Raw genomic sequence first — 16,309 nt, forward strand, 5'->3', positions numbered from 1 at the left:
GCTAAAAACACAGAGCAAACAAACACTGGCCAGAGCTTTGTATAAAAAGTATATAATTATTTATTTAAAACACACTTTAGGCAATATACTAGCACTCTAAATCAAAAGCAAATTAAAACACAGTCAGGTAAAGTATACACACCTCCCTTGATAACTATTAGACAAGTCAGAGTTAAAAACACCACAATTTATTAAAATAGATGTGAGCGCGTAACCTGATCGCACTCCAATAGTTCAGTTAAAGGGAGAGAAAAAGGCAGAGCATAGAAATAAAACAAATCCCAACACTTTTAGGAGTTCTCAGCAAGGGAATAAAGGCAGTATACACTGCAGAGCCAAAGTTCATAGGCCAGGCCCACTTTAAATGGAGCAAAGCGAAATGTGCCCAGGATCACACGGTTTAAAATGCACTAAAAGTCTTTGCAGAATGGGGGCGATTCAAGAAGGTAAAGTTAGAAAGTCTGGGACCAACCCAGTTGGAAATCCAAGGATTTAAGGGTCACCTTTAGCAATCCGTGGAAAGGGAGGCCAGGCAGAACACAGTTCCTTAACGAGAGAGGAAGCTCCAGCGGTGGCAGTTGTTCCTGGCAGTGGTTGCAGTTCTTTGTTTCGACCAGGGGAAGAGAGGATCTCGTCGAGGAGGAAATTTGGAGTCGATGCACTGCACAGGGATGAACCCAGCCACGGAGTTCGTCAATTAAAAGGTGCGTTCCTTTTATTCGCGGTCAAAGTGGTGAAGCTTGGCTATCCGGCCGCCGGGGTGCTTGGCACAGGCGATTCGACCCAAGAGACGTCTTTGGAAGGTGAAAGGGGCAAACTGGTTGATCCCACCAGCTCAAAGGAAGACGACTCGTCCAGCAGAAGATCTTCTCTTGTCGTTGAGAAAGTGGTGAGTTTGTTGCAGCAGGGCTCCACCGGTGGTGTCGTCATTGCAGATGGCTCAGCTTCTTCCCTCTTCGGATTCTTAGGTACTGTGGCGACTTCTGAAGTTCCAGTCCCAAAGGCCCTGCTTTTATGCAGAAAAACCCCCATTCAACAGCCTAGCTGTCACTCACACATGCTAAGTGGTGAGCCGGGTGGCTCACCACTGGCCCAATCAAAATAGAGTGCGACTTGAGTTGCTAAGACAAGCAATCCAGGGTGCCAATTCCCCTCCCCACACATCCTGTGGAACCCAGAGTGGCACCATTTGGAGGGCTTCTGTGGAGGAGCCCGCCAAAAAGTGGAACAAAGGGCTCGACCTTGGTCAGAGTTACAGAGATGGACACAAACGCCATTTTAGAAAAGAGTTCTGGCAAAAAGACCCAACCGGGGAATAAATATTAAATAAATAACCCGGCGGTATCTTTAACGTTGCACCAAAAAGTGGTACGTTTAAAATCAATGGGAAAATCCCATAGAGAATATTCCGGTGGAATATTTCGCGTGGTAACCACTGCCACCAGCCAGAAACTCGACAAAGGGGGACTGCACAGTGCCCCCTTAAAAAACAGACACAGGGGCAATCCAATCACCCCCTTCCAATACTTCCACATTATGATGGTTTGTACTGGTTCTGTTCACAATTTAGGACTAGTAAAGTCAATGGTGACTTTACATGCCCTGGGAGACAGTTGTCAGTCCCAGGTTATGGAGTCTATGTTTGGGGGTCACTATGACACCCCTGTGTTACTGCACTGAGGGTGCTGTGCAACACACACAAAAAATAGATGATACCCTATGGAGTAAAAGACCCCATAGCCCATAAGCACACAGAGTCAAAGACATACCTCAAATCATGCCTAAGAGTGGGAGGAAAGAGTCTCACTCTTAGCAGGAGAAAAAACAAACATCAAAAATCTAGCAAAGCTGCTAGGGGACTCACTAGGTTTGGGAAATTAGCCTTATAAGATAATTCTCCCTAACATGTAGGTTGCCGGAAAAGGCTAGCCCGTCCGCAGGTTGCAGTCCCTGGAGCACCAAGTGACTGAAGAACGTTGATCATCTCTGATTGATCGCCCTGTTCCTGGTTCAAAGATGCTGTGAAGTGCAACTGTATCCTCCTCATCCTGAGTCTCGTGTAGGGAATGGCCAACAGGACTGCTGCCATAAGACCCAGTAGGTGTTTGTACCACCAAGCTGAGGTCACTTCTCTGTTGAGGAAGTACACTGTGGCCCTCTTGATGGCCGTGATCTTGTCCTCCGAAGGAAAAACCTTCTCGGAGCACATGTCCCAAATGAGGCCCAAGAAGGTCAGTCTCTGCGTGGGCTGCAGTTGCGACTTCTTGATGTTCAGAGAAAAAAAAACGCAGCTCGTGCAGTGTGTTCATAAGAGTGTGGGAAGTATGGTGCACGGTCTCCGGAGATGTAGCCCTGACGAGCCAGTCTTCGAGATACGAGTAGATGTGGTGGCCCTGCGCCCTGAATAGAGCCGCCACAGAGTTCATCAGCCTGGTAAAGACCCTGGGGGCCGAGTTGAGGCTGAAAAGAAGCACCTTGTTTTGGAGATGGTTGCCCATGATCCTGAATCATAGAAAGAACGATTAGGCTGCCGGATTGGGACGTGTAGGTACGCAACTTTCAGATCCAGGGAGCACATCCAGGCTCCCTTGCACAATGGCTCCGCATCAAAGCTGGTGTAACCATCTTGCATTTTTGTAGAAAAAGGGAGAGGTTGTGGGTGGAAAGGTCCAGCACAACTCTCAGGCCCGCCTGGTTCTTCTGAATGGCGAAAAAAAACCTGGAGTAAAAGCCCAGTCTGTTCTTCAGCGACCTTGAGTAATGCGCATCGCACGCGGTACAAGCTAGCCAGCTGTGGTCAGGGCCAAGGACACCTGCTGAACCCTGTAGAAGTCGACATGTGCCGGGGAGGAGCGCAACACCAGAGTACCAAGTACCTGAATGATAAAAAGACAAAAAAGACTAAGAGAAGAAGTATCCGCGCGTGGAATTACCTGGCCGAAGCTAAACCCAGGAGCACTGGTGAATTCGGCCTGTTTCCATCAACGCTGAAATGGGTACTGAGGTGTTGCGCTAGAGGGCAGACGCAGGGCAGCCCATGCTCCCAATGCTGCACCCCAGCGCGCATATAAATTGAAAGGGGAAGAAGATTTTTTCTGGTGAAAAAGGTTCATAGGACGCCCATGCACTATGGAGGAAAGGGGACGGGACATAAGAGTATGGGCGGCGAACAACTGGTGCGTCTCCCTGAACTCCGCTGTGCGGGCAACATAAAAGCTGAGGTCTCCTTTAGGATCAAGGCGGTAAAAGCGCTCTTCCTCCTTAGACAGGTGGGGAGGGGGGGTAGAACACTGGCAAGTGAATAGACTGCAAAAGGTGAAATTCCAAAACAACCTTCTGGAGGAACCCTGGTCGGACCTTAAGAGATACCTTCTCTCTGAAGAAGCGCAAAAAGGGGGGCTTGTAGCATAAGGCATGCAGCTCGCTAACTCTCCTGGGCGATCTGATGGCAATCAGAAAGGCCATCATAAGGGACAGAAACCTAAGCGAACAATAATGCATAGGCTCACACGGAACCGCCATAAGAAAGGTGAGAACCAGGTTAAGGTCCCAATCCGGAAAAAAGGGAGTTGGCAGGAATTTGTTGAGAAGGCCTTTCAGGAATTGGGCCTTGGCCTTAACCGGTATGGTGATAAAAAGGAACCTTGTTCCGTGGACCTTTTAAACACAGAGAAACAAGTTACTTACCCCTGGGGTAACATTCTTTCAACTGGATGTCCCTCCCACATAGTCCTCATCTTTGATATTCGATATTCAGCTTCAGCTGCTTCGGCAGAGGGTGCAGTGTGCTTCGATGCAGTCGACTCGATGTCCCTCGAGGGCCTCCGTCTCGTAGATGATGTCATCAAAAGGTACATATAGCACGTGCAGCACCCGTTGGCTTCAGTTCTGTTTTTCATACAGCAGAAACTACCCGAATAAGCATGGGTTTGGCCATACCAAGCTTTGAAGGAGCAAAAGTTGTAATAGCATGGGAAAGTCTACGGTGGGGTAAGCTGGGAGGGCGATGAGGATTATGTGGGAGGAACATCCACTTGAAAGACCGTAACCAGGGGTGAGTAACTTGTTTATCCGAATAGAGTGTGCCCTCCCAAGTATTCCTCATCTTTGATATACTCACAAAGCAGTGTTTGTTTTGGTGGCAGCAGTAAGAATTTAGTTATTAATGGTTTCCATGAACCAAATGGAAGACAGCTTTTTCAAAGCTTCCATCCTGATCAAGGAAAGACTCAAGGGAGTAATGCTTTGTGAACGTGTGTAAAGTAGACTACGTAGTTGCCTCAAAAATGTTTTTGATCGGGACACCCTTTGCTGCGCTGTAGTGGTAGCCATGACCCTGGTGGAATAGGCCCTTAAACCTTCTTGTGGCTCCTTGCCCGCCAGCCTGTAGCATTCTGAAACAGCCAGAATGATCACTCTGGATATTTAGTCACAGCCTGGCTCAGTTTGTTACCAGTATAGCCTATAAAAAGCTGATAATCAATAAGAAGTATAGATAATCTAGATATGTAGAAGCTTAGAGCTCTACGTGGATCCAATCTGTGTAATCTCTCCTCCTCTTTGCCAGGGTGAGGTGGAGGATAAAAAGTGGGCAATAGTTTTTGTCCTGCATGAAAATCTGAAATGATTTTAGGTACAAAATGAAGGCTTAACCGTCAGGACCACATTAGCCTTGCGTAAAATGGTAAAGGTTGGCTTGGATGATAGTGCCTGCAATTCACTCACTCTACAGGCTGAAGTTAATGCCACCAAGAGGATATTTTTAAATGTTAGCAATCTTAACAGACATGAATGTAGGGGTTCAAAAGGTGCACACAGAAGACATTTTAATGCCGGATTAAGGCCCCAAATAGGAACCTGGAAAGGAGATTGGGGGGGGGGGGAGGCGGAGGGGACACATTGGTGAGTCTCTTTAGAAATTGTGTCACCAGTGGGATCCTGAAATATGAAGATTCCTCTGACAAGCGCTGCCAAATAGCCCTTAGTTGTTCCAACCTAGAGCCCCGGATTGGCTAGGTATAGCAGAAAAGACAACCCTTCTGGTGTCTTACACAGTAAAAGGCTCTACATTCTTGTCCTTGCACCGGATGCAGAATTTGTTCCAACAGCAGCAGTAAAAGGACTTTGTTGCTGGCCGAAAGCAAAATCTCCATTATGTCATCCAGCAGGTCCCAATCCTTGTATCTCAGCCTCTCAGGAACCACGTGTGAAGGCTGAGTGTCTTGACCTCTGGATGAGAACCCAGCCTTCCTCTCGTAATAGGTGGTCCTCTCTTAGTGGAAGACGTACTGAAGAGCAGATGGACATGTCCAGAAAGTCGGGGTACGTCGTCCTCCTGGCCCATTCTGGGGCAATTAGGATAATTTGTTTCCCGAACTTTCTCAACCTCCTGATCACGTGAGGAATGATGTGGATTGGAGGAAACGCATACAGGAGTGGAAATCCCCAGTGCACCACAAACGCGTCTCCTGGAGCTCCTTTTGGAGGAAATTCCCTGGAGCAGTATAGTTCGCACTTCAGGTTGACAATGGTCGCAAACAGATCCACTTGCGGGGTTCCCCAAAGGGTGAAGATCTCTTGAAGGACTTCCTGAGCTAACTCCCACTTGTGGGAGACGATGCTCTGCCTGCTCAGAGCGTCTGCCGCTGTGTTCTCCTCTCCAACTAGGTGAACTGCCGACATGGAGATTCCTTCTTGAATTGCTAAGTACCATAGTTGCATTGCCTCCCTGCACAGTGGTAGCGACCTTACACCTCCTCTCCTGTTGAGGTAGTACATGCCAACTGTGTTGTCTGTCATTACCAGGACATTATTTCCCTGTACAGCGGGCAGAAAGGCCTAAAGCACCAATCTGATAGCCATCAGCTCCAAAAGATTGGTGTGTAGTATGGACTCTGATGGAGACCAACGACTGCTGATTGTCAGATCGTTGGTGTGGGCTCCCCACCCCATGAGTGAGGCGTCCATCACTACTGTTATCTCTGGCCATTGCTGCCAAAAAGGTTCTTCCTTCAGAATGTTGTCCTCACAGGCCCAACACAGAAGATTCTGTGCAACCCTGCTTGGAACCTGAAGTAGGTCTGACATGTTGCCTGAGAATTGAAACCATTGTGTCCTGAGAGCCCATTGGAGAAATCTCATTCTCAGGCGAGCCTCTGGATGGACCAGAAAAATGCAGCAGGATGCCAGGAGGCTGAGCAACAAAAAAGAAAAAAAAAAACAAAGGCCGGGAGACACTGGAGACCATCTGCAGAATGTCTTGAGCCCTTACCTCAGGTGGCAAGCTCTTTCCCAAAGATGTATCCAGTACAGCCCAGATGAACTGGAGCTTTTGAGGTGGTGTCATATGGGACTTCTTGTAATTGAGAGAGAAGCCCAGTCTGTCAAGAGAGTGGCAAGTGATGTTGAGATGACCGAAAACTTGTTCAGGAGAACGCGCCCTCATCAGCCAATCATCCAGATAGGGGTAGATGTGAATCCCCCCTCTCCTGAAACTCGGTGCCACCACTGCCATCAGCTTGGTGTAAACCCTCAAGTGGAGGTCAGTCCAAAAGGCAGAACTCGAAAATGATCACGAGAACCGCCAACGGCGAACCTCGGGTACTTTGTGCTCGAGTGTCATGGTTCCGGGAGGTTGGAGGGTTTGGAGTCGTTGGAAAATCAGACTCCATCAATGGTGCCAGTATGTTTTTTTACCTCATTTTGGTGCGCGGTCTAGTCTTTTTAGTAACATGGCTGCTGCCAGGAACCTTTAATTCAGTTCGATTCCCGGCAGCCGACGCGTTGCAACTCGTTAGGATTCCTTTTCTGCTTTGTTGCGCTCGTTCCATGTTTACTCTCTTTGGTGGTGCTCTGCCTCTGCTATCTCTGTTCTATCTTGTTCTTTGTCTTTTTCAGTTTCCTTGGTCCTTCCAAATCTGTCTACGGCTTCTTTGCGGATATTTGCTTGCTACTTCCGTCTGACTCTCTGCATTTTCTGGCACCCCACCGCAGCCCTTCCTTCTTTGTCTTTTACCGCGCTCTCCTGCGGTTTTCCTTCCTATTCTTACCTTTCTTCTTCTGCTTTTGGCGGCCTGCCGCCTTTTTCTATCTGCTCCGGTGGCTCCGATCACGTCCTTCTAGCCTTGCTAAGCTTCTGCTTACCTTTCGGCCATGCACTGTGTTCTTTGCAGTCGTGCCCGTTGGGGGTTGGCTCTGTACAGGACCCACTGTGGTTCAGTCTTCATAACTACCGTTTCCAAGCCTTGTTCGGAGCAGAGTGTTCCTCTTTTTCCTCATATGATACACCTTGACAACATAATACAGCCAACTCTACCTGGAATCCACCTCCTGATAATCAGCCTTTTCCTCTGGATACCATGAACTACTCTCTTCAGGTTTTTTTTTATGCCTTGTGGCCTTTTCCCCTTTAAACCGGCTGTCCCGGAAACAAAGTCCCTATCCTGCCTTTTAGGCAGCCAAGGTGGCTTCCTTTCGTGGCAGACCCTACCTGCAACAAAAAATGAGAGATTCCTCTACGAAGAAGGAAGGAGGCTTTGCCAGAGCTCAGTACCTCAGTTGAGGAGGAGGAGGAGGAGGAGGGGGACTTTTTGACTGAATCTACCTCTTCAGAAAAAGGGGTATTTGATCAAAGCGACATTGAGATAGATTGGCACATGAAAGTAAGCATCCTGAAGGTCCAATGACACCATCCAATCCTGGAGTTGGAGGGTCTGAAGGATCTGAGAAAGTGTGAATATCTTGAATTTGTCCTTCCTGAGGAACTTGTTAAAGTATCAAAAGTCCAAGATGGGTCGAAGTCCACAGTCTTTCTTGGGTATTAGGAAATATGGAGAGTGCCATCCCTTGTTCCTTTCCGCTACAGGCACCGGTTCTATAGTGCCTTTCTATAGCAGGGTCAACATTTCCTGCGCAAGGAGTGGATCTGGAACCCTCAAAGAGTGGCTTCACGGTGGTAAGTTCCGAGGTCTCTAAAAGAAGGGGAGGCAGTAACCTTGGGCTATGCTTTCCAATGCCCAAGCATCCGAAGTAATGTTGCACTATTCATTCAGATGCAGAGACAGTCTGCCTCCCTTCCCCTGCTTGAGCGGGCTTTGAACCTCTCCCTCGTCCACCACGAGGGAATCTTCTTTGGCCTCTTAAACCAGTCATTCCTCTCGATCTTCTAACTGAGGAGTAGAAGCGAAAAGATCTACCCCTCCAAGGCTGTCCACTGGGGCAAAAGGGCTGAGGTTGCCTAATAGCAGCACCCAAGCATTTGGCTTCCGCCCTAGAGGTCTGCAACTTCTCAAAGCAACTTCTCAGCCTTGTTGCCAAAAAAGTGAGACCCGTCAAAAGGCATGTTAAGAGTCTGGAGTGCACATCCGGCGCAAATCGCGACTTCAACCACGCAAATATGCGTATTACCGTGCTAGTTGCCATGGCTCTGCTTATGGGGTCAGCAGAATCCAGACCAGACTGAAGAGACTCGCACATGGCTTCTTTGCTGTCTCTAATAGCCAAGAACACGCCTCTTTCATCCCACTCAGGAATGTGCTCTGCTGCCATGAAAATACAGTCCTATAGAGGGAATAAGACTTTTGCTGGGGCACATGTAGAGTTGGCTGATTCAAGAGCCATGCTCCCTATAGAAAATACCTTCCTTGCCTATGCATCTACTGTCTTGTCATCCCTATCTGGGGGGATAGTTGGATAGGCTACCCACTTTGAAGTTGCGGTAGCTGCCTGTATCACCAGACTCTCTGTAGTGGGGTGTTTCATGAAGTAGTTTGGATCACTACTAGATGGGCGGTATTTTTTAGTCTGGTTTTTGTTTATTGCCGGATTAAACTCTGGCTTTTCCCAATTTGCTGCCACCCTTTTTGGAGAGCGATGTGAAATGGTAAAATGGAATCCATTTGTGGACCCTTACCAAGGATTTCTGTTCAATCATCCTGCTCATAGGGGAGGGGAGGCCCACTCCACCCAAAGTAGTCTACAACTTTAGACATGAATTGTCTATATGGTGCATCTGCATGATCACCGGCTTCAGGTGTACCAAATTCTATCTCTGGTGAGGGGTCTACCCCACAGGCCGTTTGCAAATTGTCATAGATCTTGTAATCTATACTCATCAGAAATAAAACTCTCAGGCACATTTGGTGTACCATAATGAATGCCAAATGGCGCATCATTATCTGGTGGCTCATTTTCCTCATAAATTGAGGTGAGGGATTTGAAGTAATCCTTCCTTGGTAAAGGAGCATAGCTTTTATCTGGAATTGGATTCGAAGGCTTAAGAAATTGGGAACTCGACACTTGAGGAATCGTCTAAAGCTTTACCGAAATCTTTTATCACTTCCATGGTGTCGAAGGTGCCATTGGTTTAGATGGCGCGGCTAACGCCGATGGCCCGGCTGGTGGCGATGGCGCAGCCGGCGTTGACGACCTCAATCTCGACTTATGCTTCGACCTACAGCTCGAAGGATTCTTAGACGATGTCTCATCTCCTAGAGGCCTCAACGGCTCTCGATGAGGATCTGGTCTTCGTCCCGGACTCGAGGGCGCGCAGGATTTGGCTCAAGCCCTTTCCTTACCGGCTTCTTTCGAAGGCACATTAGGAGCATGGCTTGCTGAGGGTTTTTGCCTCTCAAATATTTTAAGCATTTCTGACCTAAATGCTTGCCATTCGTCCGGTGTGGAGGCTTTTGTGAGACAAGATACCCTATTCAAGGGATGTGTCTGACGACGAAGTCGAAGAAGGCAACCTGTGGTGCCTCTTTTTCCAATTTCCTCAACGACAATAAGGAGTGGTGGGGGCCACTCCTCGATCTGGATCTTTTAACCACCTTCCTTCGAGGAGAGCCGCCTCTCGTCTCGTCCGAAGAAGGTTTTTTCAACGGGCTAGTTAATGGGGGTTTTGGGAGTTTTTACCTACCGCCAATTTCCCCTTTCACTCCTTCATAGCCTTTCCGGTCACAGAATCGCATTTGGAGAAGGCCGAGGTCTTATGCTCCACACCGAGACACCACAGACATACTCAATGTCGGTCGGTTATCGACATTTTTGAGTCGCAATCTCGACACTTCTTGAACCCGGTCTTCAGGGTAGTAGGTGTCGAGGAAGAAGACATTTTCGCGATTAGACTAAAGAAGCGCGCTCTGTTTCTCGAAGTGTAACCGTTCTCGGAAAAACCGAACTGAAGCTAATGGGTGCTGCGCCTGCTATATATACCTTCAATTACATCATCATAGAGACAGGGGCCCTCGAGGGACATTGAGTCGACTTCAACAACACACCGCGCCCTATGATGAATTTGTTTTCCGAAGCAGCTGAAGCTGGATATCGAATATCAAAGATACGTGAGAGGACACAATCCATTCGAAAGGGCTGCCAAATACCACTTCACTGTTGCAACCTGAAGGCCTGAAGAAGCTAGTGACGGAAGGAACTCCATCCTTGTTGTGGTAGGGTGAGAGATGGGGTTAACCTCGCGCTCCCTACATCACACCTGAAATCTTCTCCACCTGCACGCATAAAGACAGCTTATAGACCATCTGCTTACAGTCAGCATGCACATCAAGAACTTCCTTGGAGAGGTCCCAGTCATCATTTTTCATCCACTCAAGAGCCACGCATTTAGGTTGAGGGAATACTGGGTTGGGTGTAGTATCCGACCCTCCGACTGGGTGAGGAGATCCGGCCACCGATGTAACAGATGAGGTGAACAGATGGAGAAATCCAAGAGGTTGGAGTACCACATGCTCCTCGCCCAATCCTGGGCGATCAAGATCATGGTCGCTCAAAACCTCTTGCAAATCCACAGAATGATGGGGATCGGAGGCAACGCGTAATGGAGAGGGATAGTCTAATTCACCAGAAAGGCATCCCCCAGTGCACTGTTCGCTTGGAATTCCCTTGAGCAAAACTGTTTGCACTTCCTGTTGGCTTAAGTGGCAAACAGATCCACAGCTGGGGTGCCCCAGAGAGTGAAGACCTCCTCCAGGAGTTCCGGGCACACTTCCCACTCGTGTGAGACACTGCTTTGCCTGCTCAGAGCATCTGCCAACTTATTCTCTGTCCCCGCCAGATGAACTGCCAAAACTGAGATTTGATTCTCTACCAACCAGAACCACTGTTGTATTGCTTCTGTGCAGAGGGGACAGGAATGCACGCCACCAGCAGTGTATGGCCACCGTGCTGTCTGTCAGAATCGGGACATGCTTCCCCTTGAGCGATGGGACGTATGCTAGCCTCCAGCCAGTTGACATACCACCTGGCTTCTGAGGCAGTCCAGAGGCCACTCACCTGCAAGTGCTCGCAGTGAGCGCCCCAATGCTTCAGGGACACGTCCGTGACCACTCGGGTCTGCGGCCAAGGAGGCCAGAAGGGTTCCCACACCATAAGATTCTTGCGTGTGTCACACCAGCAGAGTCCGCAAACTACCTGGCTGGACACCCTGAGAGGATCTGAAAGAGCTCCCAGATACTGAGATCATTAGTCTCGTAGGAGCCACTGAAGGGATCTCATGTGCATTCTGGCCTTTGGGACCAGGAAAATGCAGGCGGCCATGAGGCCCAAAAGGCGCAGAAAGGAAGCCGCTGGTAGGATGGTGTGGTTCCGGAACAACTGGACTATCTGTTGTATGTTGTCAGCTCTCTCCTCGGGAGAGAAGGCCTTCCCTGCCAGAGTGTCTAGGACTGCCCTGATGAACTGGAGCCTTTGGACCAGTGTCATGTGGGACTTCAAGTTCAAGGAGAAGTCCAGCCTGTCCAGTAGACGACAGGTGTCATCTAGAAATTTTCTGCTGACTTCCCTCGGATCAGCCAGTCGTCCAGGTACAGGAATACATGGACTCAATCTCCGTAGGTGAGCCGTGACTACAGCCATGAGCTTGTGAAGACCCTTGGAGCGAAGGTTATATCAAAGGGCAGCACTTTGAACTAATTGTGCTTATCCCCAATAAGGAACTGCAGGAATCTCCTGTGCTTCTGATGTATGGGCACATGGAAGTAGGAATCCTTTAGGTCTTTGGACACCAGCCAATCCTGAAGAATGAGAGCATGGAGAATTTCTCCCAACGTTACCATCCTGAATTTGTCTTTTCTCAGGAATGGGACAGAGACGACCTCCTTTTTTGGGCACCAGGAAAACCTTGGGCTTTCAGTTCTTCCTGGAGCTCCTGTCCCGGTTGGATCGGTGAAGACGGGGTGTGTTAGGACACTTACCTGGCCTTCTCGTCGCGTCCGTCCCCGGACGTGGCAGTTGTACCCATATTACCGGCGTGGGAAGCGTGCCTGTAGGCAGCGGGCCGGCCCTCGACACATTTGCTTGCATGCGCGAACCTCGCGGGTAACTAGGAACGGGCAGACAAGCTTGTGTTCCAAGCCTCGTTCTGGTGCCCGCTCGGCCGCTACGCATGCCCAGCTCCGCTAGCGTTCCGAGCCTCGTTTTCGTGCCAGACGCTGTAAATAGCGTTCGGCCCTCTACAGATCGCGTCTTAACGCGGTTTGTTCCCCACTTACCGTCGCTTGGTGCCTTTGTATCAGTTTCCCTGCTCCTTGGTTCCCGCTTTCCTTGTCCGGTTCCCTGGCCTCTTGGGCTGCCTTATTTCCTGTTGGGTCCCTTCCTTGTGGTTCCTGCCTTCCAGTTTTCCCCTCTCCTCCTGGGTTCATTCCTGTTGGGATTAGCTTCCCTTGGCCCTGTGGCCCCTGGGAGGTTGTGGGTCCCTCCTCCTGGCATTCTCCCCTCTCCTTGGGCCTTCCTGTTCCCTGGGTTCCACTCTCTTCCTGATCTCCTCGCTTGTCTGGATCTTCCTTGCCTGTTTGGCTCTGGGTGCCAGCCCTCCTGATTATCGACTGCCTTGGTGGATTGTGCCTGGACATCTCTGAAGACCTTCTCCATCCTCCAGCTTGTGAACCACTCTACCGGACCATACCAGCTCAACACCTCATCACCTCCCTGTCAGTGCTTGCACTGTCCAGACGTCACTTTAATCCGCAGGGAGGTGAGCCAGTGGCGTCGGGAGGAGATTCCAATCCAGCCCTGTTCCATTAGGGTTGGGTCGGGGTCACTTCCTAGCGTCACAATCTCTGCACTCCTTTTGAAGGTCTTCCAGTCTGGCGTCACCGGCGAGACCAGCAACTGAAACTTCAGGTACGCAGCGCTCCAGGGACGCGCAGTTTAACAGGGTGTGTCTGGAAGTTCTAAAAAAAGGGGAGACAATAACCACCCCGAATTAATGGCAGGGTACAGGCAATCAGAGGATATCTCCTGCCACTGGGACCAATGCCCTGCCAAACGTTCACCAAACGGTATGTCATGGATGGGGAAAATCAAAGCGGCTTCGAAGGCTCCGTTGCTGCAGTAGTAGCAGCTGCTGTCTGCTGGCCCTTAGAAGCACCTCTGTCCCTTCTGGGGTGCCAGAAACACCTCTGCTCCTGTCTGGCTTGTGGGGGCTGCGCTTTCCTGCCATAAGGCACATAGCGGCTATAGCCCCTGCCTCTAGAGGGAAAGCTGAAAGCAGGCTTTGCCAGCTGCGCAACCAGACCGAGCGACTTGCCAGCAATTTAAGACTCCTTAAATTTCTCCAAAGAGTCATCCGCCTTCTGACCGAAGAGCATCACCCCCTCAAAAGGCGGTTTTTTACATTGGGGGAGAAACAGAACGTTTTCAAATATGCCTGCCTCCTAATAACTACTGCCAACCCCATGGAGCGGCCAACCCAGTCAGCAATGTCCATGCCTGGTTGCAAGGATTGCTTGGCAGTTTCCATCCCATCCTCCACCAGCTGTATAAATAGGTACCGCATATGACCTTCCGGAAAATATTCTGCTGCATGCTCTACTGCTTCCACAAACCGTAAGAAAACTCAGTGAAACCACAAGCTATGCTTGTGGCCTTAAGAGCCATGTTGCCAGAGTTAAACACCTTCTTGGCCAAAGCATCTATCCTTTTCCCTTCCCTGTCAGTAGGGAGATTTGACGTGGATGCCACGCTACTGGAGGATAAAGTGGCAGCCTGAACTAACAGCCCTTCTGGGGAAGGGTGTGTTGAGAGGAAGGCGGGATCCCCTCTTGCTGGTCTCTACTTCCCCATGACATTGGTAGTTACGTGGGGTAAAGTGCATGGGTTCTGCCAGATGGAAGCCAAAGGGTCAGCTATAGCCTGATTGAAGGGCATGTTGTGTTCAATAGCCGGGCCCTCATCCAGGATGTCGGTAAGGTCATACCCTTGGTGCGGAATGGCGGACTGCTTGAAGCCGAGTGCGTCAGCCACTTTCTCTCTACTAATGTCCGAAATTTGACTTGAGAGTGAGTGTAGGGTTTTCAGTTGCATCTCAAGATCTGGAGATGTGTCCAACCCACTGGCATCTTGAAGGCTCTGAGCAAGTGCCATCAAGTTGTCTCGTCCTCAAACTAGTTGACGCCGCCAGAACCCACATAGAGGGGGTCGACCTCTTCATATTCTTGGGCTTGATCAGTACCGAAAATCAACCTCATTAAGTTGAAAAACCCGGTCTGCGACAGCGTTTGAAAAGTGCAGGTGCCGCTGGTCCACACCAAAGTCGTATCGTTCGGCTTTGTAGGTCTGGATACCGAGGGCTTAGTTTGCAGCCGAGCCCCAGAGGCCTATGGGTTAGATATAGACACCGATAGCTCCGACGGGCAATGGATGCCGTGGGGAGGCATGTAAAGGATGATTTTCTGGCCTTGTGGGGCACAGAGCTCGAAAGCTCAGTCAGTGCCAAAGGCATCAACTTCTTGGCAAGCGTGCGGGCAGGGGTACAGAGTGCTGCTTTTGCTGCAGAGGCCTGCTGTTCCGGGGTGGGAGCTGTGTCGACAGCCGCCTGCTGACGAAACAGGTGAAGCATTTCTTTTTTAAACAAACCCCACTCTTCTCGAATGTTCGGTCCATTAGAGGGCCTACCTCACTCCGAGGAAGAATCTGATTACTGCTGATGGTGGCGTCGATTCTTCTTCTTCCGAGAGGAAGAGGATGAGGAATGGCTTCTGGAGTGGGACCTCTTTTTTGTTTTCTTGCAGTGTCGGCTCTCGTCGTGAGGAGTGGGCTCCTCAGTCTCGGTCTCAGATGACGGGACGGGAGACTGCGCTGAAAACTTTTGTCACAGTCGGCCCAGGGCCAGTTTACCGACTGTCTCGCAGGGACTTGGATTGCATCTTGGTACATGACGGGCAGGCCTCTGTCGTGAGTGGAACCCAGACACCACAAACAGACGTTATGTGGGTCCGTCACCGACATTTTGGCCTCGCAATCCAAGCATGGCTTGAAAGCTGAGGTATGGTGCGAAACATTGTCGAGGTAAATTGAAAAAATGTACCGAAAATCGTTCAGTGAAACTCGAGCTGGTTCCTGATGCAGCATGTGAACGCACAGAAAAGAAAACGAGGCATGGGGCGTAGTGACATGGTATATGTATAGCGCCTGACGTTCCTTCCAAAGCAGACGATTGACCACTACGCAAGACGGATCAGTGATAGATGGCAGAGTTGAGGTTAACAACGCCCCCTATGGGAAAAGGTTTCCGAGCAGCAGAGCTGTACAAGGGTATTTATCAAGATGAGGAATCTGTGGGAGAAAAGCAATCCATTGAAATATGGTCTCACAGCAAGTTGGAGTGCAGCACTAAGCTATACTGGTAAGACTCATGGGCAACTGTGGGAGGCAACAAATTCCTCATACGGATTCACGGTCTTCCCTGTTTGACTGAACCGCCATAAGCATACCCCACTGCGACATTGCACTCCAGAGGAAAGAAACCATGAAGGGGCTCTTAACATCAGATTTCTCTGTTCTGTATTTTGCACAGCGACTGCTGAGCTCGTTGCTCTTTGAGCGGTGCTAGTGTAGAGTTATGCACAGTGACTGCGGAGCGCCGACTCTTTGAGGCGTTCCAGTGTAGTTTCGCTTTTTACACGATGGCTGTTGAGTGTTGGCTCTCTGAGCTCAACTTCCATTAACACTCAATAGATACACCACGGAGAGTTGAGTGGTTGGGGAGTGTGTTGTTGAGTTTCACTGAGCTGCTGTGAGGCGAGGTATGAAGAAGAGTTGGAAACGGCATCAAAACATTTTCTTTGAATAACATCTGAATCTTCAGTACCTTGCAACTACACCATGCTAAGTGCGGGTCCACGGACAAGGCACCAAACGAAACTTCTAGATGCGGCGGCTCCACAAGCTGAAAGTGACATTGAAATAACCTTGCACAATTCCCTCTCCTCCTCCTGGCCCCCCCACCCTCTCCTCCAGGAGGAACGCTATTTATGGGGAATGTAAGGAACAAGCTACTTACCTGTAACTGTTGTTC

At 49.7% G+C, this 16,309-nt stretch overlaps 1 protein-coding gene across 3 annotated transcripts in view; it reads right to left on the bottom strand.

Annotated features, from left to right (window-relative positions):
- Positions 1 to 16,309, bottom strand: part of USP47 (ubiquitin specific peptidase 47) — a 2,970,466-nt gene that overhangs the window by 1,078,917 nt on the left and 1,875,240 nt on the right. The gene's annotated exons all lie outside the window — the stretch shown is intronic.

Source organism: Ambystoma mexicanum, chromosome 11, assembly GCF_040938575.1.
Source record: "Ambystoma mexicanum isolate Mex_15411 chromosome 11, UKY_AmexF1_1, whole genome shotgun sequence".
Classification (NCBI taxonomy): Eukaryota; Metazoa; Chordata; class Amphibia; order Caudata; family Ambystomatidae; genus Ambystoma; species Ambystoma mexicanum.